This window comes from Camellia sinensis, chromosome 11, assembly GCF_055761805.1.
Source record: "Camellia sinensis isolate YWXY chromosome 11, ASM5576180v1, whole genome shotgun sequence".
Lineage (NCBI taxonomy): Eukaryota > Viridiplantae > Streptophyta > Magnoliopsida > Ericales > Theaceae > Camellia > Camellia sinensis.
Window position 1 is genome coordinate 60,020,310 of NC_138971.1, and position 25,966 is coordinate 60,046,275.

At 38.1% G+C, this 25,966-nt stretch overlaps 2 protein-coding genes and 1 long non-coding RNA gene across 18 annotated transcripts in view; 2 read left to right on the forward strand and 1 right to left on the reverse strand.

Annotated features, from left to right (window-relative positions):
• LOC114301643 (protein NUCLEOLAR COMPLEX ASSOCIATED 4) overlaps window positions 1–25,966 on the reverse strand; it is a 131,526-nt gene that overhangs the window by 65,223 nt on the left and 40,337 nt on the right. The gene's annotated exons all lie outside the window — the stretch shown is intronic.
• The window catches only part of LOC114299806 (DEAD-box ATP-dependent RNA helicase 1), a 158,395-nt gene that overhangs the window by 23,499 nt on the left and 108,930 nt on the right, over window positions 1–25,966 (forward strand). The gene's annotated exons all lie outside the window — the stretch shown is intronic.
• Window positions 13,467–15,772, forward strand: LOC145801976 (uncharacterized). Its single transcript, XR_014343951.1, has 2 exons — window positions 13,467–13,610; window positions 13,653–15,772. It is a non-coding gene; the product is annotated as an uncharacterized LOC145801976 (long non-coding RNA).

A 25,966-nucleotide genomic window follows, 5' to 3' on the forward strand; every position in this document is an offset into this window, starting at 1 on the left:
ATCTCCTTTATTCTTATAGATTGGCATTAAAATATTCTTCCTCCACTCATCTGGCATGTTCCCAGTCAACAAAATTTTGCTAAACAACCTAGTCAACCAAGCAACCCCTTTTTTACTTAAACACTTCCAAGCTTCAATAGGGATATCATTTGGTCCTAAAGCCTTATTTGATTTCATCTTCTTAAGTGCAATCTCCACTTCAAAGTTTCTAATCCTGTGATAGAACCTATAGTCTTAGTTTATCGTATTACTGGCTATTTCTTCCCCTATTGCCGTACCTCCATGATCCTCATTTAATAGTTTCTCAAAATAATTCTTCCATCTTTCTTTAATCTCTTCATCCCTCGTTAATACCTTAGAATCCTCACTTTTGATGCACTTAACTTGATTAAAATCTCTTGTTTTCCTCTCCCATATCTTAGCAAGTTTGTATACCTTCTTCTTTCCCTCCTTACTATCTAGTCTAGTGTATAGATTATCATAAGCTTCAACTTAGCCTCTCTCACTACTTTCTTGATCTCCTTATTAGCCAATCTATTGCTCTTAAGGTTTTCCTTAGTTCTATCATTTTGCCACTTTTTAAAGTACTCTTTTTTTGCCTTAACTACTGCTGGAACCTCTTCCCTCCACCAAGTTTCCCTAGAGCTGGGTCCCGTTCCTTTCGACTCTCCAAGCACTTCCTTTGAGATTCTCCTCATACAATTGGCCATCAAGTTTCACATATTGTTAGCATCATCTTCCAAGTCTCAAGTACCTTCCTTATCCATTCTATTCTTAAATATTTCTAATTTATCCCCTTTTAGATCCCACCATCTCGTCCTATTTCCTAGCTTGGTATTGCCCTCTAAAACATAAATCTAATACCAAAATCCTATGTTGAGAGGTCAGGCTCTCTACAAGAATCACCTTACAATTATTGCATTTTAGGCAGTCCACTTTTCTCACTAAGAAGTAATTTATTTGGCTTTTAACTGATCCATTCTTAAAGGTTATCAAATGCTCCTCCCTCTTCTTATACATAGTTTGGCCACCACCAGGTCAAAAGCCAACGCAAAATCTAAAACACTCTCTCCATCCTCATTTCTGTTACCAAAACCGTATCCACCATGCACCCTTTCATAGCCTAGTTTATCTACGCCTACATGGCCATTAAAACCTCCACTTATAACTAGGTTTTCTCCTATGGTTATCTCCTATATGATCTCATCCATTTGTTCCCAAAAATCCCCCTTAGTCTAATCATCTAATCCTACTTGAGGGGCGTATGCACTAATAACGTTCACTATATTCCCTCCAATAACTAGTTAACTAACATAATCCTATCTCCTTTCCTAATGACCGCTACTACATTCTCCACAAGACTCTTGGCAAATTAATCTTTCTTAACTAAACAAATAGAATTAACTTTAGATTGTAGATGATTGATCTGAATTAAATTTGTTGAAATTTGTACTTGATGAAAATTATATATTTGAAAGCATTAGTTAACTTATCTGGTAAAATATTTTCGCAATAGTATTAAAGATCTAAAGATCTGGTTGAATATTTTCGCAATAGTATTAACTTTTCTGGATAGGGAAAGGCTAACCCCCATTGTATAACATTAAATCACAAAAAGCATACATATGTGTGCAATGGGGGAAAGGCTAACCCCCATTGCACGCATTTGTGGAATTTGTTGTTTAGATTGTTTGTGTCAGATTGATTTGCAATTTGGGTTTTACTTTCATTAGTTTCTGAATTGGAATTGATTTAACATTGCTTTTTATTACTTAAACTATCTATTATCATATCTATATGTGATTACTTCTTAAACAAATTGCGTAGGTTCATTTTTTAAGGTTTTTCTTTTCTCTAGTTGTAAAATTAAAATAAATATCTTAGTATCTATAACATAAATATACAGTTTCAGTGTTGTTACCCAAAAGACAACCTAAGAGGGGGGGTGAATTAGGTTTTTGTAATTAAAATTAATAATACCATAATAAAAATTATGACTAGCACAATAGATAAATATAATTGATAAAATAAAAATAATTAAAACAAGTGTTTTAACAACTATGTTAGTTAATGATTTTAGCACAGTAAAATGTGAAATATAGCTATGGCAATTTAAAATAAAATAAAGAGATAAGGGAGAGAGAGACAAACAAATTTATAGTGGTTCGACTTCAACTCGGCCTACGTCCACTCCTCAAGTTTCACTTGAGATTTTCCACTATACTCTAGCTTCACGGGGTGCTAACAACCTTTTCACAGATGGAGCAATCCTCCACAGATTTTACACTGACTTTCTAAGTCAAGAACACTGAGTGTACTACACTCTTACAAGGTTGAAAAGAATGTGTTTTTGCTTTCACAGAAAGCTACAAGAATTATCTCTCAAAGATAGATATAAAAATGAAGCTCTAGTTTTTCTGTAAACCTCACACAGGAAAGATGCGTTTAAAGTTATAAGGCTCAGTGTATAATTTCTGAGAATAGATGTGAGTAATTATGGATCAAAGAATATTTTTAGGTTTTTGTAACTTGTTTACATTAGAGGTTTTGGTATATATAATGAAAATTATAGCCGTTTATAGCCGTTGTACTCCATTATTACTAATTTTGCTGGAAATTTGTGTTAATAAGATAGTGGCATATGATAGTGGTGTTGGTGGCATATAGTGGCATGTATAGAATATGATAGTGGTGTTGGTGGAAGATAGTGGCATGTATATAATATGATAGTGGTGTTGGTGGCATATAGTGGCATGTATAGAATATGATAGTGGTGTTGGTGGAAGATAGTGGCATGTATATAATATGATAGTGGTAGATAGTGGTAATATATAATAGGTAAGTGGCATATAATGGGTTATAATGATGTTTGTAATATCTCCTATATAAGGAGTGTCATTTGGTCTTGTAAGATAAGAAGTTTTGAATATAACAGAAATATATTCCTTCTTCCTCATATTTTCGGAGTTCTTCTTCCTCATATTTTCTAAGTTGGTATCAGAGCAACAAAAAACACAGCAGCCCTAAAACCGTCATAGCCATGTCGGAAGTCATTCCGGTGAAAACGTCCAACTCTCACTCTGTCCAAATCACTACCATCCGCCTAAATGGTGATAATTTTCTCCGCTGGTCACAATCTGTTCGGATGTATATCTGTGGGCAAGGAAAGATCGGTTACATCACTGGTGACAAGAAGGCTCCTGCTGTTAATGATCCGCTGTTCGACAGTTGGGACGCTGAAAACTCCATGGTTATGACATGGTTGGTCAATTCCATGGATGAGGATATAAACTCTAATTACATGTGCTATACTACTGCACAAGAATTGTGGGATAATGTTAGTCAGATGTATTCTGACCTAGGAAATCAATCTCAAGTTTTCGAATTAACTTTGAAGTTGGGAGAGATTCGTCAAGGAGATGATTCCGTCACCAAATATTTCAATTCGTTGAAAAGGTTGTGGCAGGATCTTGACATCTTCAACACATACGAATGGAAATCGGTTGACGACTGCAACCACCACAAGAAAACTGTGGAAGACAACCGTATTTACAAGTTTCTTGCCGGCCTCAACATTGAGTTCGATGAAGTGCGAGGAAGAATTATTGGCAGACCTCCTCTCCCATCCATGGGCGAAGTATTTGCCGAAGTCAGAAGGGAAGAGAGCCGAAGGAGCGTCATGCTTAAGAAAAAAGGTACTGGTGAATCAATTGAAATTTCTGCTTTAATTAGCGATGCTGCGGCCAACAAGGTTGCAAATTACCAGCGCAGGTTTGATGATAAGCCACGGGTCTGGTGTGATTTTTGCAACAAGCCTCGCCATACACGCGAAACGTGTTGGAAGATCCATGGCAAACCTGTCAACTGGAAAAGCAGCAAACAAGGAGAGAAGAATCGTGGCTTTCCTACCGCTAATGAAGCCGATTCAGGTCCCTTCAACAAAGAGCAGATTGATCAACTCTTAAAGCTGATAAAATCCAACTCCTCATCCGGTACTCCTAGTGTTTTGTTGGCACAAACAGGTAGAAATCCTAAAGCCTTCTCTTGCCTAAACTTCTCTCCGTGGATCATAGATTCCGGTGCCTCCGATCACATGACTAGTTTTTCCCATTTATTTAGTACCTATTTCCCTTGTTCTGGTCATGACAAAATCAGAATAGCCGATGGTAGTTTTTCACCTATTGCAGGAAAATGATTTATTAAACTAACTGAGAAAATTAATCTCAATGCTGTTCTTCACGTCCCCAACTTATCCTGTAACCTTTTGTCTGTCAGTAAACTATCTAAGGATTCTAATTGTCGTGTTACATTTTTTGAATCCCATTGTGAATTTCAGGACCAGAACTCGGGGATGATGATTGGGCGTGCTAGGATGCTTGAAGGTCTTTACTACTTTGATGAAGTACCTGTTAGTAATAAAAAAACTCAGAGCTTTAATAGTACTAGTTCAATCTCTGTTCGAGAAAAAATAATGCTATGGCACTATAGGCTAGGACATCCTAGTTTTCTTTATCTGAAACATTTATTTCCAGCATTATTTAAAGGGATTGATTGTTCTTCTTTTCATTGTGAAAGTTGCATTTTTGCAAAATTTCATCGCTCTACTTATTTGCCAAAACCTTACCAGGCTTCCAAACCTTTTTATTTGATTCATAGTGATGTTTGGGGCCCTTTTAAAATCACTACTCTTTCTGGTAAAAAATGGTTTGTTACATTTATTGATGACCATACCCGCTTATGTTGGATTTATTTGATGAATAAAAAATCTGACGTGAAAAATTTATTCACAAATTTTTACAATATGATTGAAAACCAATTTCAAACCAAAATTGGTATTTTACATTCTGATAATGGAACAGAATATTTCAATGAGCAGTTGGGTGAGTTTTTTTAAAAAAAGGGGATTTTTCATCAATCTACATGTCGGGATACCCCTCAACAAAATGGCATTGCAGAACGAAAAAATAAACATCTACTTGAAGTAGCACGTGCTATAATGTTTTACATGCATGTTCCTAAATATTTATGGGGTGAAGCAATTTTAACAGCCTCTTATTTGATAAACAGGATGCCTACAAAGGTGTTAACATACAAAACACCTTTTGATTGTCTCAAAACTTTTTTTTCCTGACACGAGGTTGTTTTCTGATTTACCTGCCAAAGTTTTTGGATGTATTGCCTATGTTCATGTTCCCAGTCAATTTCGTTCAAAACTTGACCCCCGTGCTATAAAATGTGTTTTTTTGGGTTATTCCTCAAACAAAAAGGGGTATAAGTGTTTCGATCCTCAAACCAAGAAATTTCATGTGAGTATGGATGTGTCATTTGTGGAAACAAAATCCTATTTCCCCAACACTTCTCTTCAGGGGGAGACAAGTGGAGTAGAAGACCGTTTTTGGGATATTTCTATCCCGCTCCCCAATGTCATTTATCCTACACAAAAACCACATCTGTCTGATAATGATCACTTAGGAGAACCAAGTTCTATGGTGCCTAGTCAAGAAGATTCTTGTTTATGGGGAGAAGTACTACAACATGATCTAAATCCTGAGCTTCAGGTTTATACTAGGAAGCGATTTCATCTGAGGAATAATGACCCGAATGTTCATCCTAATGACCCGAATGTCCACCCGAGTTCTGGCATCGAAATTTTAGGTAATCCTATTCCTTCTATTTCCGACCTTGATGTTCCTATAGCAATTAGGAAAGGTGTCCGAAATTGCATTAAACATCCTATTGCAAATTACCTCTCCTATCAAAGACTGTCTAAAAACCATAGAGCTTTCACATCTAGGATTTCACACTTGTTTGTTCCAAGGAATATACAGGAAGCATTGGATGATCCGAATTAGAAATTAGCAGTCATGGAGGAGATGAATGCTTTAAGGAGAAGTGGTACTTGGGAGATAGTTGATCTACCCAAAGACAAGAAAACAGTTGGGTGTAAATGGGTGTTTACGATAAAATGTAACGCAGATGGAAGCATTGAGAGATACAAGGCGAGACTGGTGGCTAAAGGCTTTACGCAAACTTATGGGATCGACTATCAGGAGACGTTTGCTCCTGTTGCTAAAATAAATTCCATCAGAGTACTGTTATCTCTTGCAGTAAATTCAGATTGGCCTCTACATCAACTTGACATTAAAAATGCATTTCTTAAGGGTGATCTTGAAGAGGAGGTGTTCATGAGCCTACCGCCGGGATTTGAGCAGAGACTTGGAAGCGACAGAGTATGCAGATTGAACAAGTCATTATACGGACTCAAACAATCACCAAGAGCGTGGTTTGAACGCTTTGGGAAGGCAGTTATCAGTTGTGGCTTCTCGCAGAGTCAAGCAGATCACACAATATTTTATAAACATTCAAAAAACAGTAAAATTGCAATTTTGATTGTTTATATTGATGACATCATTTTAACTGGTAATGATGAAGCAGAGTTAGCAGGCCTCAAAAAGAAACTCGCAAAAGAATTTCACATTAAGGATCTGGGAGCCCTCAAGTATTTCCTCGGAATGGAATTTGCAAGATCCAAGGAAGGTATATTCGTTAATCAGAGAAAATATGTTCTTGATCTCCTTGGAGAAACAGGTATGCTTGGTTGTAAGATGGTGGAGACTCCGATCGAGCCTAACTTGAAGTTACAAGCTGCTAAGGCTGAAGAAGTCAAAGAGAGGGAACAATATCAGCGACTTGTAGGGAAATTGATTTACTTGTCTCATACGCGGCCTGATATTGCCTTTGCAGTCAGCATGGTAAGTCAGTTCATGCACTCACTAGGGGCAGAGCACTTTGAGGCCGTTTATAAGATCTTAAGATATTTGAAAGGAACTCCAGGGAGAGGCTTACTGTTCAAGAAACATGGACATCTTCAAGTTGAAGTATACACAGATGCAGACTGGGCAGGAAGTGTTACAGACAGGAGATCAACATCCGGATACTGCTCCTTTGTAGGTGGGAACCTAGTTACATGGCGGAGTAAAAAACAGAATGTGGTAGCTAGAAGTAGTGCAGAAGCAGAGTTCAGAGCTGTTGCCCATGGAATCTGTGAAGTAATGTGGATTAAAAGAATTCTTGAAGAATTAAAGCTTTCTCACCCGACACCTATGAAGGTCTATTGTGACAACAAAGCAGCTATATCTATAGCTCATAATCCAGTTCTACATGATCGCACAAAACATATAGAAGTGGATAAACATTTCATCAAGGAGAAAATCAATGCTGGCATAATCTGTATGACCTACCTTCCAACAGGTGAACAATTAGCTGATGTGCTAACGAAGGGACTACACAAGAAGCAATTTGATAAGCTGACTAGCAAGCTGGCTATGGAAGATATCTTCAAACCAGCTTGAGGGGGAGTGCTGGAAATTTGTGTTAATAAGATAGTGGCATATGATAGTGGTGTTGGTGGCATATAGTGGCATGTATAGAATATGATAGTGGTGTTGGTGGAAGATAGTGGCATGTATATAATATGATAGTGGTGTTGGTGGCATATAGTGGCATGTATAGAATATGATAGTGGTGTTGGTGGAAGATAGTGGCATGTATATAATATGATAGTGGTAGATAGTGGTAATATATAATAGGTAAGTGGCATATAATGGGTTATAATGATGTTTGTAATATCTCCTATATAAGGAGTGTCATTTGGTCTTGTAAGATAAGAAGTTTTGAATATAACAGAAATATATTCCTTCTTCCTCATATTTTCGGAGTTCTTCTTCCTCATATTTTCTAAGTAATTTGAATATTTTCCACTCCATTATTACAAATTTGAATGTCTTCCACACCTTTTGAACTGCTGCTGTGTTGGGCTGTTTGAACCTCTGTTTTTGGGCTGTTTGAAGTCCTGATTTAATCAAATATTAAATACATTCTAACAACATTTAAGATAAAGATTTAGGTGAGAAATAATGGGGCAAAATAAATTTTAATTTTATTAAAACATAAAATCCTCAAAATAAATGTTGATTATATTTTTCGCTTTCAAATAAATCATCAAAATAAATTTTGATTATATTTTTCGCTTTTAAATATATCATCAAAATAAATTTTGATTCTATTTTTCTCTTCCAAATAAATTAAAACATAATTAAATAAATCATCAAAATAAATAAGTCTAACAATTTCTCCCTTTTTTATGATGACTTAGAAAATATGAAGAAGAAGAACTCCGAAAATATGAGGAAGAATGAATATATTTCTATTATATTCAAAACTTCTTATCTTACAAGACCAAATGACACTCCTTATATAGGAGATATTACAAACATCATCATAACCCATTATATGCCACTTACATATTATATATTACCACTATCTACCACTATCTTATTATATACATGCCACTATCTACCACCAACACCACTATCATATTCTATACATGCCACTATCTACAACCAACACCACTATCATATTCTATACATACCACTATCTACCACCAACACCACTATCATATTCTATACATGCATGAACACAATTTCCAGCACTCCCCCTCAAGCTGGTTTGAAGATATCTTCCATAGCCAGCTTGCTAGTCAGCTTATCAAATTGCTTCTTGTGTAGTCCCTTCGTTAGCACATCAGCTAATTGTTCACCTGTTGGAAGGTAGGTCATACAGATTATGCCAGCATTGATTTTCTCCTTGATGAAATGTTTATCCACTTCTATATGTTTTGTGCGATCATGTAGAACTGGATTATGAGCTATAGATATAGCTGCTTTGTTGTCACAATAGACCTTCATAGGTGTCGGGTGAGAAAGCTTTAATTCTTCAAGAATTCTTTTAATCCACATTACTTCACAGATTCCATGGGCAACAGCTCTGAACTCTGCTTCTGCACTACTTCTAGCTACCACATTCTGTTTTTTACTCCGCCATGTAACTAGGTTCCCACCTACAAAGGAGCAGTATCCGGATGTTGATCTCCTGTCTGTAACACTTCCTGCCCAGTCTGCATCTGTGTATACTTCAACTTGAAGATGTCCATGTTTCTTGAATAGTAAGCCTCTCCCTGGAGTTCCTTTCAAATATCTTAAGATCTTATAAACGGCCTCAAAGTGCTCTGCCCCTGGTGAGTGCATGAACTGACTTACCATGCTGACTGCAAAGGCAATATCAGGCCGCGTATGAGACAAGTAAATCAATTTCCCTACAAGTCGCTGATATTGTTCTCTCTCTTTGACTTCTTCAGCCTTAGCAGCTTGTAACTTCAAGTTAGGCTCGATCGGAGTCTCCGCCATCTTACAACCAAGCATACCTGTTTCTCCAAGGAGATCAAGAACATATTTTCTCTGATTAACGAATATACCTTCCTTGGATCTTGCAAATTCCATTCCGAGGAAATACTTGAGGGCTCCCAGATCCTTAATGTGAAATTCTTTTGCGAGTTTCTCTTTGAGGGCTGCTAACTCTGCTTCATCATTACCAGTTAAAATGATGTCATCAACATAAACAATCAAAATTGCAATTTTACTGTTTTTTGAATGTTTATAAAATATTGTGTGATCGGCTTGACTCTGCGAGAAGCCACAACTGATAACTGCCTTCCCAAAGCGTTCAAACCACGCTCTTGGTGATTGTTTGAGTCCGTATAATGACTTGTTCAATCTGCATACTCTGTCACTTCCAAGTCTCTGCTCAAATCCCGGCGGTAGGCTCATGAACACCTCCTCTTCAAGATCACCATTGAGAAATGCATTTTTAATGTCAAGTTGATGTAGAGGCCAATCTGAATTTACTGCAAGAGATAACAGTACTCTGATGGAATTTATTTTAGCAACAGGAGCAAACGTCTCCTGATAGTCAATCCCATAAGTTTGAGTGAAGCCTTTAGCTACCAGTCTCGCCTTGTATCTCTCAACGCTTCCATCTGCGTTACATTTTATCGTAAACACCCATTTACACCCAACTGTTTTCTTGTCTTTGGGTAGATCAACTATCTCCCAAGTACCACTTCTCCTTAAAGCATTCATCTCCTCCATGACTGCTAATTTCCAATTCGGATCATCCAATGCTTCCTGTATATTCCTTGGAACAAACAAGTGTGAAATCCTAGATGTGAAAGCTCTATGGTTTTTAGACAGTCTTTGATAGGAGAGGTAATTTGCAATAGGATGTTTAATGCAATTTCGGACACCTTTCCTAATTGCTATAGGTACATCAAGGTCGGAAATAGAAGGAATAGGATTACCTAAAATTTCGATGCCAGAACTCGGGTGGACATTCGGGTCATTAGGATGGACATTCGGGTCATTATTCCTCAGATGAAATCGCTTCCTAGTATAAACCTGAAGCTCAGGATTTAGATCATTTTGTAGTACTTCTCCCCCTAAACAAGAATCTTCTTGACTAGGCACCATAGAACTTGGTTCTCCTAAGTGATCATTATCAGACAGATGTGGTTTTTGTGTAGGATAAATGACATTGGGGAGCGGGATAGAAATATCCCAAAAACGGTCTTCTACTCCACTTGTCTCCCCCTGAAGAGAAGTGTTGGGGAAATAGGATTTTGTTTCCACAAATGACACATCCATACTCACATGAAATTTCTTGTTTTGAGGATCGAAGCACTTATACCCCTTTTTGTTTGAGGAATAACCCAAAAAAACACATTTTATAGCACGGGGGTCAAGTTTTGAACGAAATTGACTGGGAACATGAACATAGGCAGTACATCCAAAAACTTTGGCGGGTAAATCAGAAAACAACCTCGTGTCAGGAAAAAAAGTTTTGAGACAATCAAAAGGTGTTTTGTATGTTAACACCTTTGTAGGCATCCTGTTTATCAAATACGAGGCTGTTAAAATTGCTTCACCCCATAAATATTTAGGAACATGCATGTAAAACATTATAGCACGTGCTACTTCAAGTAGATGTTTATTTTTTCGTTCTGCAATGCCATTTTGTTGAGGGGTATCCCGACATGTAGATTGATGAAAAATCCCCTTTTTTTCCAAAAACTCACCCAACTGCTCATTGAAATATTCTGTTCCATTATCAGAATGTAAAATACCAATTTTGGTTTGAAATTGGTTTTCAATCATATTGTAAAAATTTGTGAATAAATTTTTCACGTCAGATTTTTTATTCATCAAATAAATCCAACATAAGCGGGTATGGTCATCAATAAATGTAACAAACCATCTTTTACCAGAAAGAGTAGTGATTTTAGAAGGGCCCCAAACATCACTATGAATCAAATAAAAAGGTTTTGAAGCCTGGTAAGGTTTTGGCAAATAAGTAGAGCGATGAAATTTTGCAAAAATGCAACTTTCACAATGAAAAGAAGAACAATCAATCCCTTTAAATAATTCTGGAAATAAATGTTTCAGATAAAGAAAACTAGGATGTCCTAGCCTATAGTGCCATAGCATTATTTTTTCTCGAACAGAGATTGAACTGGTACTATTAAAGCTCTGAGCTTTTTTATTACTAACAGGTACTTCATCAAAGTAGTAAAGACCTTCAAGCATCCTAGCACGCCCAATCATCATCCCCGAGTTCTGGTCCTGAAATTCACAATGGGATTCAAAAAATGTAACACGACAATTAGAATCCTTAGATAGTTTACTGACAGACAAAAGGTTACAGGCTAAGTTGGGGACGTGAAGAACAGCATTGAGATTAATTTTCTCAGTTAGTTTAATAAGTCCTTTTCCTGCAATAGGTGAAAAACTACCATCGGCTATTCTGATTTTGTCATGACCAGAACAAGGGAAATAGGTACTAAATAAATGGGAAAAACTAGTCATGTGATCGGAGGCACCGGAATCTATGATCCACGGAGAGAAGTTTAGGCAAGAGAAGGCTTTAGGATTTCTACCTGTTTGTGCCAACAAAACACTAGGAGTACCGGTTGAGGAGTTGGATTTTATCAGCTTTAAGAGTTGATCAATCTGCTCTTTGTTGAAGGGACTTGAATCGGCTTCATTAGCGGTAGGAAAGCCACGATTCTTCTCTCCTTGTTTGCTGCTTTTCCAGTTGACAGGTTTGCCATGAATCTTCCAACACGTTTCGCGTGTATGGCGAGGCTTGTTGCAAAAATCACACCAGACCCGTGGCTTATCATCAAACCTGCGCTGGTAATTTGCAGCCTTGTTGGCCGCAGCATCGCTAATTAAAGCAGAAATTTCAATTGATTCACCATTACCTTTTTTCTTAAGCATGACGCTCCTTCGGCTCTCTTCCCTTCTGACTTCGGCAAATACTTCGCCAATGGATGGGAGAGGAGGTCTGCCAATAATTCTTCCTCGCACTTCATCGAACTCAATGTTGAGGCCGGCAAGAAACTTGTAAATACGGCTGTCTTCCACAGTTTTCTTGTGGTGGTTGCAGTCGTCAACTGATTTCCATTCGTATGTGTTGAAGATGTCAAGATCCTGCCACAACCTTTTCAACGAATTGAAATATTTGGTGACGGAATCATCTCCTTGACGAATCTCTCCCAACTTCAAAGTTAATTCGAAAACTTGAGATTGATTTCCTAGGTCAGAATACATCTGACTAACATTATCCCACAATTCTTGTGCAGTAGTATAGCACATGTAATTAGAGCTTATATCCTCCTCCATGGAATTGACCAACCATGTCATAACCATAGAGTTTTCAGCGTCCCAATTGTCGAACAGCGGATCATTAACCGCAGGAGCCTTCTTGTCACCAGTGATGTAACCGATCTTTCCTTGCCCACGGATATACATCCGGACAGATTGTGACCAGCGGAGAAAATTATCACCATTTAGGCGGATGGTGGTGATTTGGACAGAGTGAGAGTTGGACGTTTTCACCGGAATGGCAGCGGCAGGGGTTGAAGTGGTTCCGGACGTGACTTCCGACATGGCTATGACGGTTTTAGGGCTGCTGTGTTTTTTGTTGCTCTGATACCAACTTAGAAAATATGAAGAAGAAGAACTCCGAAAATATGAGGAAGAAGGAATATATTTCTATTATATTCAAAACTTCTTATCTTACAAGACCAAATGACACTCCTTATATAGGAGATATTACAAACATCATCATAACCCATTATATGCCACTTACATATTATATATTACCACTATCTACCACTATCTTATTATATACATGCCACTATCTACCACCAACACCACTATCATATTCTATACATGCCACTATCTACAACCAACACCACTATCATATTCTATACATACCACTATCTACCACCAACACCACTATCATATTCTATACATGCATGAACACAATTTCCAGCATGATGGCACACAATGATGTTTTGATTTGATTTGATTTGGGAGTAAGAAAGCTCCTTTCAAGTCATGCTCCCTGAATTCATTTCTAAATACATAGGTTAGCACATGTGTAATAAATAAGCTTTAATTAGAGACATGATATGAGACTAAGATATCAAACTATAAATACATAATCATCAGATTAGTTTTCAAATAATACCATAATTTGAAAATAATACTATAATACATAACATCATGTAAGAAATAATGTATAGAGAAAGAGAGAGAATAAATTGTATGTATTATTATTGATTGATATATTGATATCTATTATAATGATTCATGATTCCTATATATAGAAGAGGGTGAGTGTGTAGTAGGTAAGGAGTAGGTGAAGTGGAGGTGGTAGTGGTGTAGTGGGTTAGGTTTAGTGGAGTAGGTGAGGTGGTAGTGGTGTAGTGGGTTAGGTTTAGTGGAGTAGGTGAGGTGGTAGTGGTGTAGTGGGTTAGGTTTAGTGGAGTAGGTTTAAGTGGGTGAAGTAGGTGGAGAGTAGGTGGATTTTAACAGCCCCCCGCAAACTCAAGGGGGATAGGAACTAACCAACTTGAGTTTGGAGAGAGTAACAAAACAAGAAAATACATAAAAATAAAAAAGGATAGGAGACACTGTATGGTCGTGTCAGACCGTTGGTGAAGACACTGTATGGGGTGTCATAACGTTGTAGAGGACACTGTATGGTGGTGTCAGACCGATGTAGAAGACAGTTTATGGGGTCATGTCGGACCGTTGTAGAAGACAGTTTATGGGGTCATGTCGGACCGTTGTAGAAGACAGTTTATGGGGTCATGTCGGACCGTTTGTAGAAGACAGTTTATGGGGTCATGTCGGACCGTTGTAGAAGACAATGTTGTGACAGTTTACGGAGTCTTGCTGGACCCTTGTAGAAACTAACCGGAATCAATGTCGGGACAGTTTACAGAGTCTTGTCGGACCCTTGTAGAAACTAACCGGAATCTATGTCGGGACAGTTTACAGAGTCTTGTCGGACCCATAAAGGAGCTAACCGGAATCAATGTCGGGACAGTTTACAGAGTCTTGTCGGACCCGTAAAGGAGCTAACCGGAATCAATGTCGGGACAGTTTACAGAGTCTTGTCGGACCCATAAAGGAACTAACCGAAATTAATGTCGGGACAGTTTACAGAGTCTTGTCGGACCCTTAAAAAATGCACCCTCAAAAGGTGTGCCCAATTTTTCAAAAGGCGTGCCATCAAAAGGCGTGCCCAATCCATAAAAAGGTGTGCCGGACATGATGATGGCGAGGCACGTGGGCGCCTTGGCTTGCGCGCCCGTTTGTCGTCTGTCGGTAAGAGGCGCGCGATGCGCGTGGCTGCCTCGGCTATAAGACAGAGGCTGAGGCTGAGGCAAAAACACCTGTGAGAGATATTCTGAGAGAGATTTCTGAGAGAGATTCTGTATAACACTCTGTGGCCCAGAAAATGGCTTCGTCTTCGTCTTCCCGTGGACTGCTCACCCTCTTTCCCGACCTCAACGAGTCAACAAGAGAGAGAACTGGTGCGGTGGCACTGGAACCTCAACCAAGCGCCCCGGAGTTTGCTCCGTTGAACTTTCCGATGCGGTCGGTGGAGCAAAGAATGGCAGCGCAGTCGGATGTGGAGGCCAATCAGTATACTCTGAAGGCATGTGTGGAAAGTATGACGGCGGTCACAAATTTGTCGAACCGGCTGCAGAGTAGGACAAATGAGGTGCAGCAGCTAAACGCCCAACTGGCTCTGCTCCAACGCATGTATAAGGATGCGCGAGCAGAGATAAGTGTGCTAAAGGCAGAAAACAAGGAGCTGAAGCGGAAGGCCACCGTGATGTTCCGATTTGGAGGTCCACCATATGCTGCAGTGGAGGAGCAGGGAGGAGGCAACTTGCTTGGTGGTCGAGGAAGCACGGAGGCAACACCGTCAAGGACCGCCCAGGACGGAGGCAAGAAGAAAAGACCGGCAGAATAGACGAGAAGAAAAATCCCACTGTTCCGATTTGTGTTGGTTGTGTTTTGTTTTGTTTTGTGTTTTTTTATTTTTATTTTTTTTTTTTATGGTGTAAAATGCTGATCGGGGTTGATCCCCGGCATGAAGAAATAACAAGTTTGTAAAATGTTGTTTTTTTTTTTTTGTTTGTTTTGGGAGTGTTTTGTTGAAAAAATAAAAATAAAATGAAAGAAAACAAGGGAGAAAGAAAATAGATAAAAAATATTTATAGATGGATTATATGAAAAACATCAGTGCGATTGTTTCAAAATAAAGTGGGGTATTTAAAAAAGAGGAAAAGTGACTTGGAAAAAATAAATAAAAATAAGTGATTTTTGAAATCAAATGGAGGAGAGAGAGGGACAAACCCATGTGATAAAGTGGAGAGAGAGTCGGTGAGTGGGGTGCAAAAGGTGAAGGAGAAATGATGGATTGAAAATGGTTTGGGTCAAAAGTGGACACTGTTAGTGGGGAACATGAGTGCATTGATTATTTGATATAATAATAATAATAATAAAAATAAAAAGTTAGAACAGTTGGAGAGAATGAGTGGAGTATGGTAAGGGTTTCATCCAAAGCCAAAATTCCTGCAGCGAATCACTTCGCAAATCCTAGCATGAGCTTTTTCTCTTTCCAGGCTTATTCATGAATTTCCTGGTGATTTCAAGAGCCTCTGGTGGCATTGTGGCAGAGAACACCCCAACCTGGATTTTGGGTGACAGCAACTGAGAACACCCCAACCTGGATTTTGGGTGGCAGCAACTGGAAAATATCATAGATCTGATTTTTAAAAACCTCGTGACAGCATTTCATCAGCTTCATCCAAGACAAACATTTTGATGTAAACAGGGCGAAGTGATTGTCTCCGCAACATGTCAAACACACGACCAGGAGTACCAACAACAACATGAACCCCACTGGAGAGAATGTGCTGATCTTCGCGCACACTAGTCCCTCCAACACAAGCATGAACCTTCACACTTTGCTGGGCAAGTTCAAGAGTGGGTGGAAGAACCAAAGCTTGGCACTCAACCAAGCTATAATCTAGCTGCTGCAGAATTCCAGAGCAGAATGTTGCAATGTTTCCAGTTCTAGACTGTCTTGTCATATGAGGTGAAGAATTCTTCTCCATCAGCCTCACACATGACTACAGTTGCACAAATCTTTGTTGATTTTATCAGCGGAATAGGTTGAGGTCCGGCGGGCGGCTAAGGTGAGGTTGCCGCCCGCCGGAGAAGCGAAAATACTAGGTTTTAAACCAGCTCTGATACCATGTAAGAAATAATGTATAGAGAAAGAGAGAGAATAAATTGTATGTATTATTATTGATTGATATATTGATATCTATTATAATGATTCATGATTCCTATATATAGAAGAGGGTGAGTGTGTAGTAGGTAAGGAGTAGGTGAAGTGGAGGTGGTAGTGGTGTAGTGGGTTAGGTTTAGTGGAGTAGGTGAGGTGGTAGTGGTGTAGTGGGTTAGGTTTAGTGGAGTAGGTGAGGTGGTAGTGGTGTAGTGGGTTAGGTTTAGTGGAGTAGGTTTAAGTGGGTGAAGTAGGTGGAGAGTAGGTGGATTTTAACACATCATATAATTTCTCCCCCGGTGACATTATCAAAAGGAAATCATGGGTCAGAATCTGGAGGAGGAGGAGGAAAATGATAGTGATAAATGGCATCAAAAAATAGATAATCAAAACATATATATACATATATATATGAATCGCCCGCGCCTCTCTTTTTCGTTGAAAATCGCGTCGAACACGCGGCTTTGCTTTTGCGTCAGCCGACCGACAAAAGCAGCTCTCCTCGATTACCGCTTGCCTTGGCTATCTCTCCCTCCTTGTCTTTTTCTCTTTAGCCTCTTCTCTTCAGCCGCCTTCTTAATCACACTCATCTGCTTCTTCTTCTTCACCACTCTCTTCTGTTCTTCTTCCTCATCGAGCGGCAAAAAAAAAACTGAACGGAGGAGGCCAAACCTCAGTCTGTTCTCTTCTATTTCTCTGCAACTCATTTCTTTTACACCTCTCACCTCTAAACCATGGCTTCCTCATCCCGTCCCCTCATTCTATATCCGGGCCTGAACGATCCCATAAGCTCTGCTGGACCGAGTGCCTCGACTCATACACTTCTTGTCATTCCTCTTCCTAACCTTCCTATGATGTCGATTGAGCAAATCATGGCAGCTCAATCTGACATAGAAGCCAATCATTTCACACTGATGTCTTGTATGGAGACGGTGACGACAGTCACAAAATTGGCTCACCGATTGTAGAACAGGACGAGTGAGCTCCACCAGGTCAACGCCCAACTCTCTCTGCTCCAGCGCATGTACAAGGATGCGTGAGTAGAAATAGGCGCGCTGAAGGCCGAAAATAAAGAGCTTAAACGGAAGACCACCTTCATGGCCCGATTTGGAGTAACGTCGTTCGTGTCCTTTGATAATCAGTGGGGAGTCGTCGTTCTCGACGAAAGCACGGGGGCAGGGGCGTCAAGGGTCGCCCAAGGTGAGAAAAAGAAGAAGAAAACGATGGAAAAGGCGAGTAAGTAAGATCGGCGTATGGCCGGAAAAAAATGAAGGGTTTTTTTTTTTTTTGTTGTATGTTTACTTTGATCGGCATGTGGCTGTAAAAAAAATGAAGGGCGTCTTTTTTTTTTTTATGTAAATATTTGTATTTTGATTTGTTTTTGTTTTTGTTTTTCTATTTAAGCACTGAAAAATGAAATTAAAAAGCAGAATGAGAAAAAAATAAAAATAAAAGAAATTAATCCTAATAGCAAAATAAAAAAAATAAAAAAAAATAATACCAGCAGAAATTAAACTTAATGGGATGTTGGTGTTGCTGGAATGGTAGTGCAAAAAAAAATACCATCAATGTATGCAAAGTTAACTTTACCTCATGATGCAGAACCAAAAAAAATTACACAGTTGAGAATAGTAAACTGTTAAGGAAAATAAATGTATGAAGGACTTGAGAACATTCAACTGATATAAATGTTTTCATATCAATGTAGCAATACACATATATCATTTTAACAAAAATTCAAGTTTCACAGGCATAACAAAACTTTTTAAGTAGAAATCGACATTCGAAGCTCGCCACGAATAATATTGAAGCGATCCTCGCTTAGGGATTTTGTGAAAATATCTGCCAATTGCTTGTCGGGGTTTACAAATTCAAGTACAATATCCTCTTTTTGAATATGATCTCTTAAAAAATGATGTCGAATTTCAATATGTTTTGTTTGTGAGTGTTGAACCGGATTTTTGCTTAAATTGATGGCATTAGTATTATTACATTTAATAGGGATATGATCATAATGCAAATCAATGTCCTCCAATTGTTGTTTCATCCAAATTATTTGGGCACAATAACTTTCAGAAGCTATATATTCAGCTTTAGCCGTTGATAAAGCAACATAATTTTGCTTTTTGCTAAACCAAGATACTAATGAGTTACCAAGAAAGTGACAAGTGCCACTGGTGCTTTTCTATCAAGTTTGCATTTGGCAAAGTCGGCATCCAAGTAACTAATTAAATCAAATGCAACATCTCTAGGATAAAACAGTTCCAAATTTTGAATGCCAACAAGATATCTAAAAATTATTTTAACAGCACTGAAATGTAATTTCTTAGGATTTGATTGATATCTAGCACACATACAAACACTAAACATAATATTGGGTCTACTCGCAGTTAAATAAAGAAGTGAGTCGATCATAGCACGATATTTTGTTTGATCAATGGACTTACTTTTTTCGTCATTGTCTAGCTTAATGGATGTGCTCATAGGTGTTCCATCTATTTTTGAGTCATACATACCAAACTTTTTGAGTAGTTCTTTTGTGTACTTAGCTTGGTTGATAAAAATTCATTCCTTACATTGTTTGATTTGAACCCCAAGGAAATAATTTAGCTCCCCCATCATACTCATCTCAAACTCACCTTGCATACACTTAGCAAATTCCTTACACAAGGTTTCATTAATAGTACCAAATATAACGCCATCCACATATATTTGCACAATAAGTAAATCATCATTTTTAGTTTTAACAAAAAGTGTTGTGTCAATTGTTCCTTTAGAAAAATTATTTTTAATCAAAAATTTACTTAATCGTTCATATCATGCACGAGGTACTTGTTTCAAACCATATAAAGCTTTTGATAGTTTAAAAACATGATTTGGAAAAGCATGATCTTCAAAACCTAGGGGTTGTTTGATATAAACTTCCTCATTTATAAAACCATTAAGAAAGACACGTTTTACATCCATTTGATAAAGTTTGAAATCTCTAAAACATGCAAATGCAAGTAACATGCGAATCGCTTCTAATCTAGCAACCGGAGCAAAGGTTTCATTGAAATCAATATCTTCTTCTTGATTGTACCCTTGTGCAACTAGTCTAGCCTTGCTTCTTATAATTGTGCCGGATTTATCAAGCTTGTTTCGAAAGATCCTGTTAAAATCCACCCACTACACCACTACCACCTCACCTACTCCACTAAACCTAACCCACTACACCACTATCACCTCCACTTCACCTACTCCACTAAACCTAACCCACTATACCACTACCACCTCACCTACTCCACTAAACCTAACCCACTACACCACTACCACCTCCACTTCACCTACTCGACCTACCACCTACTACCACCTACTCTTCTATATATAGGAATCATTGTAACAAATCAATATATCAATCAATAATAATACATACAATTTATTCTCTCTCTTTCTCTATACATTATTTCTTACATGGTATCAGAGCTAGTTTAAAACCTAGTATTTTCGCTTCCCCGGCGGGCGGCAACCTCACCTTAGCCGCCCGCCGGACCTCAACCTATTCCGCTGATAAAATCAACAAAGATTTGTGCAACTGTAGTCATGTGTGAGGCTGATGGAGAAGAATTCTTCACCTCATATGACGAGACAGTCTGGAACTGGAAACACTGCAACATTCTGCTCTGGAATTCTGCAGCAGCTAGATTATAGCTTGGTTGAGTGCCAAGCTTTGGTTCTTCCACCCACTCTTGAACTTGCCCAGCAAAGTGTGAAGGTTCATGCTTGTGTTGGAGGGACTAGTGTGCGCGAAGATCAGCGCATTCTCTCCAGTGGGGTTCATGTTGTTGTTGGTACTCCTGGTCGTGTGTTTGACATGTTGCGGAGACAATCACTTCGCCCTGTTTACATCAAAATGTTTGTCTTGGATGAAGCTGATGAAATGCTGTCACGAGGTTTTTAAAAATCAGATCTATGATATTTTCCAGTTGCTGCCACCCAAAATCCAGGTTGGGGTGTTCTCAGTTGCTGCCACCCAAAATCCAGGTTGGGGTGTTCTCTGCCACAATGCCACCAGAGGCTCTTGAAATCACCAGGAAATTCATGAATAAGCCTGGAAAGAGAAAAAGCTTATGCTAGGATTTGCGAAGTGATTCGCTGCAGGAATTTTGGCTTTGGATGAAACCCTTACCATACTCCACTCATTCTCTCCAACTGTTCTAACTTTTTATTTTTATTATTATTATTATTATATCAAATAATCAATGCACTCATGTTCCCCACTAACAGTGTCCACTTTTGACCCAAACCATTTTCAATCCATCATTTCTCCTTCACCTTTTGCACCCCACTCACCGACTCTCTCTCCACTTTATCACATGGGTTTGTCCCTCTCTCTCCTCCATTTGATTTCAAAAATCACTTATTTTTATTTATTTTTTCCAAGTCACTTTTCCTCTTTTTTAAATACCCCACTTTATTTTGAAACAATCGCACTGATGTTTTTCATATAATCCATCTATAAATATTTTTTATCTATTTTCTTTCTCCCTTGTTTTCTTTCATTTTATTTTTATTTTTTCAACAAAACACTCCCAAAACAAAAAAAAAAAAAACAAAAAAAAAAACAAAAAAAAAACAACATTTTACAAACTTGTCATTTCTTCATGCCGGGGATCAACCCCGATCAGCATTTTACACCATAAAAAAAAATAAAAAAAATAAAAATAAAAAATAAAAAATAAAAAAAAACACAAAACAAAACAAAACACAACCAACACAAACCGGAACAGTGGGATTTTTCTTCTCGCCTATTCCGCCGGTCTTTTCTTCTTGCCTCCGTCCTGGGCGGTCCTTGACGGTGTTGCCTCCGTGCTTCCTCGACCACCAAGCAAGTTGCCTCCTCCCTGCTCCTCCACTGCAGCATATGGTGGACCTCCAAATCGGAACATCACGGTGGCCTTCCGCTTCAGCTCCTTGTTTTCTGCCTTTAGCACACTTATCTCTGCTCGCGCATCCTTATACATGCGTTGGAGCAGAGCCAGTTGGGCGTTTAGCTGCTGCACCTCATTTGTTCTACTTTGCAGCCGGTGCGACAAGTTTGTGACCGCCGTCATGGTCTCCACACATGACTTCAGAGTATACTGATTGGCCTCAATATCAGTTTGCACCGCCATTTTTTGCTCCACCGACCGCATCGGAAAGTTCAACGGAGCAAAATCAGAGGTGTTTGGTTGAGGTTCACGGGCCACCGCACCAGTTATCTCTCTTGTTGACTCGTTGAGGTCTGGAAAGAGAGTGAGCAGACTACGGGACGAAGAGGCCATTTTCTGGGCAGCCGAGTATTACAGAGTGTTTCAAGATTTGCAGCTCTTAGAGACACTCTCTCAGCAAAAGGAACTATCTCTCTCAGCAACACGAAGAGTTTTTTTTCAGAGTTTTTTAGCGGGTTTTCTGCCTCAGCCTCAGCCTCAGCCTCCGCTTCGATTTATAAAGACCTTGACGAAGAGGCAGACACGCGCATCATGAGCCGCTCGGCGCTCGCCGACAACTTGGCACGCCTTTTGATGGCACGTCTTTTTATGGATTGGGCACGCCTTTTGATGGCACGCCTTTTTATGGATTGGGCACGCCTTTTGATGGCACGCCTTTTGAAAGATTGGGCACACCTTTTGAGGGTGCGACTTTTTAGGGGTCCGACAAGACTCTGTAAACTGTCCCGACATTTGATTCCGGTTAGCTTTTCCAAGGGTCCGACAAGACTCTGTAAACTGTCCCGACATTGATTCCGGTTAGTTTCTACAAAGGTCCAGCAAGACTCTGTAAACTGTCACAACATTGTCTGCTACAACGGTCCGACATGACCCCATAAACTGTCTTCTACATCGGTCTGACACCGCCATCCAGTGTCCTCTACACCGTTATGACACCCCCATACAGTGTCCTCTACAACGTTATGACACCACCATCCAGTGTCTTCACCAATGGTCTGACACGACCATACAGTGTCTCCTATCCTTTTTTATTTTTATGTATTTTCTTGTTTTGTTACTCTCTCCAAACTCAAGTTGGTTAGCTCCTATCCCCCTTGAGTTTGCGGGGGGCTGTTAAAATCCACCCACTACACCACTGCCACCTCACCTACTCCACTAAACCTAACCCACTACACCACTATCACCTCCACTTCACCTACTCCACTAAACCTAACCCACTATACCACTACCACCTCACCTACTCCACTAAACCTAACCCACTACACCACTACCACCTCCACTTCACCTACTCGACCTACCACCTACTACCACCTACTCTTCTATATATAGGAATCATTGTAACAAATCAATATATCAATCAATAATAATACATACAATTTATTCTCTCTCTTTCTCTATACATTATTTCTTACAGATCCATTTGGTACCGATAATGGTATGATCTTTAGGTTTTGGCACAAATTCCCACATTTTGTTTCTCTTAAATTGGTTAAGCTCTTCATGCATAGTTATCATCCAATATTCATCGAATTCGGCTTATTGAAAGTTTTTAGGCTCAATATGTGAGAGAAAAGCCAAGTTACTACAAATGTTTCTAAGTGAAGAGTGAGTTTCAATACCTTTTGTAGGGTCACCTAGGATTAAATCCTTAGGGTGATTATGAACAAACTTCCATTCTTTTGGGAAATCATCATTGTTTCCTCCTTCTTCTTGAGGTGGGAGAATAGGTTGTTCAATCTCTTTGTTCAACCTACATGGTTGGTTCTCTTCTTTGTAGATACTTGAATTTTTCACATTTGGTTCCAAATCTATATTATCACTAACAATTTGCTTTTGAGCAGAGATGTTAGTTTCATCAAATGCCAAATGTATAGATTCTTCCACAACAAGAGTTCTTTTATTAAAAACATGATAAGTTTTGCTAGTTAAGGAATAGCCAAAAAAAAATTGCTTCATCAGATTTTGAATCAAATTTAGCTAAGTTATCCTTACCATTATTATGCACAAAACATTTACAACAAAAAACATGCAAGTGACTAATGTTGGGCTTTCTATCATGCCAAAGTTCATAAGGAGTCTTTTTGAGAATAGGTCTAATTAATGCACGATTTAAAATATAGCATGTGGTGTGAACGGCTTCGGCCCAAAAATATTTAGGAAGATTATTTTCGCAAAACATTGTTCTGCTCATCTCTTCTAAAGTTCTATTCTTCCTTTCTACTACACCATTTTGTTGAGAGGTTCTAGATGCTGAAAAATTATATCCAATACCATGCTCATCACAAAACAATTCAAATTTCTCATTTTCAGGTTCTCTACCATGGTCAGTTTGAATATTAGTAATAAGAAAACCTTTTTCATTTTGAATTCTACGATAGAGTTTTGTGAAAGAAGAAAAGGTTTCATCTTTGTGTGCTAAAAATATAACACATGTAAATCTTGAATAATCATCAACAATAACAAGACAATAACGTTTACCACCTAGATTAGATGTCCTTGAAGGACCACATAAATCCATATGTAATAGTTGTACAGGTCTAGTTGTGGAAATATGAGATTTTGATTTAAATGATGTTTTGGTTTGTTTTTCTTGTTGACAAGCACTACAAAGATGATCTTTTTCAAATTTAATTTTTTGAAGTCCAATGACCAAATCCTTTCTCAAAAGTTTAGCAATTAAATCCATATGAGCATGACCAAGTCTTCTATGCCATAACCAACTATTTTCATTATTAACATATAAACATTTAACATCACTAGCATATAGATCATTAAGATGAAAAACACAAACATTATCATGGCGATTACTAATGAATAAAGCTTTATGATCATTTGTGCTTTCAATTGTGCAATGTGATTTATTAAAAATAACTCGATTACCTTTATCACATAATTGACTAATAATAAATAGGTTATGCTTAAGTCTATTAACAAGTAAAACATTTTCAATAGAAGGGTTAGGAGAAATACTGATGCTACCAATACCGATGATTTTTCCTTTCTTATTGTCTCCAAAAATAACAAATCCTTCATCTTTCGATGATAGTTTAATAAGGAATGATTTATCTCCGGTCATGTGTCTGGAACATCCACTATCAAGGACCACTTCTCTTCTTTAGTTTTGGACTCAAAACAAACCTACAAGATGACAATCAAGTGTTGGTTTTTGGTACCCATAGTTTCTTGGGTCCTTCTTGGTTAGTTTTGTTAGATCCCTTAACAATCCAAATCTTTTTAATTCCCATGTTTATATTATTTTTGAATGGACAAGAAGATATATAATGACCTTTCTTTTTACAATAATGACAAGTACTATGAGGGTGAGTCATGAGAGGTGCATTTTCAAAAATTATATTGTGATTCTTTTGTTTTTTAATAGGGTCATATCTAATGCCCGCCTTATTGAAAACACATCTTTGATTTCCAAGAAGCATGTTAAGATTATCTCTACTTTTTACAAAATTTTCAAGTGTTTTTGTTAAATCTTCAACATTGTTTTGTAAAGCAGTTTTCTCATTAGAGATGGTGTCAAAATCATTTTTCGAAACAATTTTTCTTTCTTTAATTCTTCTACATTATAGATAAAGATGCAACAGATTTCTTCAACACATTATTTTTGGCACAAACTTTTCTAAATTCATCTTGTGGTTCATGGAATGAATTTTTAAGTTCTTCATAAAGAGTAGTTACCTTATCTTGAGTAGAGTCTTCATCTTTAAGACCCATGAGACATAAGTTGGCTACTTCATTTTCAATTTCATCACTTGAGCTTTTATCTTCACTTTCTCCCCAAGCTGCTACCCTGGCCTTTTTGTTTCTTTTGTAGTCTTTTCCATGATTCTTCAATTTTGGACAATCCATCTTCATATGTCCAGGATTTTTTCACTCATAGCAAATTATAAGTTCTTTCTTGTTATCTTTGTTGTACTCTTTCTTGAAAGGTTTTCTTCCTCCATAATTGTTTTTCTTGAAGTGCTTTTTGAGATTTCTACTAAACATGGCATAGCTTTCATCCTCACTGGAGTTTTCATGTTCTTCTTCATTTGATGAGGCTTTGAATGCAATTCCACTTTTCTTTTTGTTTTTAACATCCTCATGTCCTTTCATGGTGATCTCATGAGTTATAAGGAAACTCATAAGCTCATTCAATCCAAGTGTAGAGAGATTTTTGGCTTCTATAATGGCTGTGATCTTTGCTTTCCAATTCTTTGGTAAACACCTAAGAATTTTTCTTACCAACTCACTGTTAGTATAAGTTTTGCTAAGAGATTTCAAAGAGTATAATTTCAGTAAATCTAGTAAGCATACTTGGAATAAATTCATCAGAGTTCATTTTAAACAATTCATAACTATGAACAAGCATATCAATATGAGATTCCTTCTCTTGGTTTGTACCTTCATACGTTACCTCAAGTTTGTCCAAAATTTCTTTTGCCGAATCACAA